Genomic DNA, 4541 nt, shown 5'->3' with positions numbered 1-4541 from the left:
CCGGTCTGGTTGCCCCGAACTCCCCACCCCTCTGCTGGCCTGGTCGCCCCACACAGCCTGCTGTTCAGTCATTTGGTTGTCCCTCACTAACCCCCCTGTCAGCCTGGTTGCCCCACACAGCCTGCTGTTCGGTCATCTGTCTGGTTGTTTTGGTCATGATGGCCCCTGGCTTTTTATATATTAGGATGCCACTCCAATACATTTAATAAAAAAAGAAATAAAGCTTTGTCTTTGTAAGCCTCTGAGGTTTGAGGTTGTTTGTTATTGCAGTGTAATGTATGTATTCAGACTGATACATCTGGATTTATATGTTGGAACCCAGGGAAAATTTTGATAGTCATTGCATTGAAAATGTAGATCACTATGAGCAGTGTAGAGATCTTAATAATTTTAATTTTTCCAATCCATGAACACAGAATATATTTTCATTTATTTGTGTCTTTTTCAATTCCTTTCATCAATGTCTCATAACTTTCAGTGTACAGAACTTTCATCTTCTTATTTACATTAATTCCTAAGTATTTTATTGTTCTTATACTACTGTAAAAGAGATTGTTTTCCTAATTTCTCTTTCAATAGTTCATGTTAGTGTAGAGAAGTTCAACACTTTACTGACTTTTGTATGTTGGTTTTGTATTCTGCAACTTTATTGAATTTGTTGATCAGTTCTAACGTTTTTGTGTGTGTAGAGTCTTTATGGTTTTCTATATATAAGATTATGTCATCTGCAAACAGAGGTCATTTTACTATCTCCTTTCTGATTTGAATACCTTTTATTTATTTTTCTTACCTAATTTCTCTGGTGAGGACTTCAAGTGCTATGTTGAATAGGGGTGGTGAGAGTGGGCACTATGTCTTGTTCTTAATCTTAGAGTAAAAGCTTTCAACCTTTCACTGTTGAGTATGATATTAACTGTAGGCTTGCCATATATGGCTTTTATTATGTTGAAATCTGCTCTTTCTATACCCACTTTGTTGAGAGTTTTTATCATGAAAGGATGCTGTATTTTTCTGCATCTATTGAGATGATCATATGACTTTTAGTCTTCATTATGTTAATGTGATGTATCACATTTATTGCTTTGCTTCTGTTGAACTCCCTGTGCATCCCAGGGGTAAATACTACTTGATAATGACATATGATCCTTTCAATGTGCTGTTGAATTTGGTCTGCTAGTATTTGAGGAGAATTTTTGCATCTATATTCATAAGGGATACTGGCTTATAGTTTTCTTTTTCTGTAGTATCCTTGTCTGGCTTTGGTATCAGTGTAATGCTGACCTGGTGAAATGAATGTGGAGTCTTCCATCCTTGTACATTTTTAAAAACAGTTTGAGAAGGCTTGGCATTAATTCTTCCTTTAAGTGTTTGGTAGAATCCATCCATGGAGCCATCTTGTCCTGAGCTTTTCTTTCTTGGAAAGTTTTTGATTACTGATCAAATCCCCTTATTATTGGTCTGTTCAGGTTTTCATTTTTTCATGATTCAATTTGGTAGATTATATGTTGCTAGGAATTTATCCATTTCTTCTAGATTATCTAAATTTTGGCATATAATTGGTCATAGTAGTCTCATGATCTAAAAAAGTCCATATGAGGTATGACTTGATAATTCATTGCTCTCAGTATATACATTCTCAAGTGATAAAGTTTCTTCACCTTAAAAAATATTCAGTTCTGGGCTCTCTCATTCATTTGTCCATCCATCCATCCATCCATCCATCCATCCATCCATCCATTCATTATTCATTCATCTATTCAACAACTAATTATTGAGCAACTGCAATTGCTTGGCTTTGTAGATTTAATTGTGATCAAGAAGATATTACTTTGTGAGGTGAGTATTAAATTTCCCAATACATACAAAGGTATGTATTGGGAAGATACTGGCCTGTAATTTTCTTTTTTTGTAATGTCTTTGTCTGATTTTACTACCTAATTTTATAACACTCTTTTCATATCCACTTTCATTGACTTCTATCTATAGATTACATGAAAAACAATTAGTCACTGATGAGAAACCACAGGGCAGTAACAATGTTCATCGTGGTGGAATATACACAATACCTATAGCCTTGAAGTTTTGTTTTCGATTTTCCATTTTCACCTAATGTTGAGTATATTTGAAAATCTGACAATCAACTTCCTCACCTTGGTGGATAGTTCTTTAAATGGCTATGCATTTTTTTCTTCAAATGTTTTTTTGTTAGAAATATTATTTACAACTGAATGTTTCCAAATATCTTTATGATATATCAACTAAAAATAGAATGGATATTCTTAAGTCTGTTTCAGTGAATATTTTTTGTTGTTGCTGTTCTTTGAGGAACATATGTGACCTCCTGGCCACCATGTCCAATGATCACTATGTGACCATCTACAAATCCCCACATTATACCACCATTATATAAACAACAGAATCTGTAGGATCCTTGTCCTTTACCTTGAATACCGGCATTAGTGGTTGGCTTCCAACTCTTTGGAATTTGTGATTTTACAATCACTGACCATTTTATCTGTGATGTCTCTTCAATCCTAAAAGTTTGTTCTCTGACACATGGTTAGTAGGGCAGATAATGATTGTATGTGTGTGTTAACCTTAATCATGATCCCCTTGTTCTTTGTATATATATATATATCTAAGAACAATTTAAATATTCCCTCTATTCAGTAAAGGAAAAAGGCCTTGTTAGGGCCATTCTTTTCACATGATTGTGGTCACCCTTAGAAGCTGCATAGTTTTCTGTCAAATGTTCAGCATGTTGTTATTATTGCATCTTTTTCTCTCTAAGACTATTCCCATAGGTGTTTGGTTTAGGATAATTTTTGGCAAAGTAAATTGTATTTTAAATTCATTAGAGACTTTTGAATCAGGGCCTCCAAGGACTTTTTAATTGTTGTTTTCTGCACATCTGTTATAGATGGAGGACACAAACAGGGTTGTAAGTGTAAAAACCTGTTTGTACAGAGAAAATCAGAACACCCACTTTTGCAGAGCTAGAGAGACAATTTTTTTCCTTCCAGCTACCCTGAGTCCACAGAGATATTTTTAAATTTTAAATTACAATAGCATTTCTTACAAATTCAAAAACCACATGTATACATGTGGTGAGTATAAGTTCCTAGGGTTAGGGGCCTAGGGTAACACTTAGGTGATCCTACTGGTATGCTTTTGTTCAGCTGTGAGGCTTACTAAGGTCATTTGAGGTTTAGCTTCCTGGTAAAACAATGGATGTCAAAGGTATGTATTGGGAAGTTTTAAGCCAGGCATGTTTTCACAGGTAATTTATTGAGAAAGTATTTGTGCTAAATAACAAGTAAATTACCATTTTCAATATTTGTTTGTTTTTGACATCTTATTAAGGGGTCATTTCTGAGATTATTTATAGAGCAGCACAAACCTGCACCAGATAAAAAATTTTATGCATTTTATACATCATTAAATTGGTACAATCCTATGTATAGTGATTTGATTGACACAGAAAACCCTTCCTGATCTCTCTCTCTCTCTTTCCCTCATTTGTCTGTCAAGTATCTGTCAGTTTCTATCCTATTTGTCTCAATTACCATTGGTAAACATGTTTATTCCATTTTTTATATCCCCCCCTCTTTCAGTACCAGTATCACCTACTTACAAACTATTTGTCTCATAAACCCAAGTTAATGTTCCACTTTGTATCATGATATCGGTAACCTGGCAGTGTACTGTAGTATGTCTGTAGTTGGTAGGAATTGATAATACCTCATAAAGACAAAAAAGAACTTCATTTTATTAGTCTTAAGGGGGCTGTACTTTGTAGATATTTGTGGGGTATATTAAAAAAGAATGAAAACCATTTAGAAAACAAACTAATTTGTCTTATGAGAAGATCCCTTTTTTAAAAATATATTTTATTGATTTTTCACAGAGAGGAAGGGAGAGGGATAGAGAGTCAGAAACATCGATGAGAGAGAAACATCGATCAGCTGCCTCCTGCACACCCGCCACTGGGGATGTGCCTGTAACCAAGGTACATGCCCTTGACCAGAATCGAACCTGGGACCTTTCAGTCCGCAGGCTGACACTCTATCCACTGAGCCAAACCGGTTACGGGGAGAAGATTCCTTTTAAGAGAATTCACTAATGTGAAAGAACTTGAAAAGTTAGAACAGTATACTCAATAGTGATATAGAGGGAGCCATGCTTGTAATGTTAAATTTTCTAGTAGTATCATATAAAAGGTAAAAAACATGTGATCTTAATTTTAATAATGCATTTTAGTTAACTTCATATATTCAATATATTAACTTTTAAAAATGTATCCAGAATACATTTTAAGTGGTATATTTTATGTAATCGCTTGCTAAGTCCTTAAATCTGATGTGTGTTTCACAGTTATAGTATATCTCAGTTTGAACTAGCCACATCTCAAGTTGTCAATAACCATATATGACTAGTAGCTACTCTTTTGAACAGCTGAGGCCTAAAACATTGAATAAAGATAGCAAATAGTTGAATAGACTAATGTAACTAATTCGGTTACTTCAAGAACAACCATCTCC

Source organism: Myotis davidii, unplaced genomic scaffold, assembly GCF_000327345.1.
Source record: "Myotis davidii unplaced genomic scaffold, ASM32734v1 scaffold509, whole genome shotgun sequence".
NCBI lineage: Eukaryota > Metazoa > Chordata > Mammalia > Chiroptera > Vespertilionidae > Myotis > Myotis davidii.
This window is presented reverse-complemented; position numbering follows the sequence as displayed.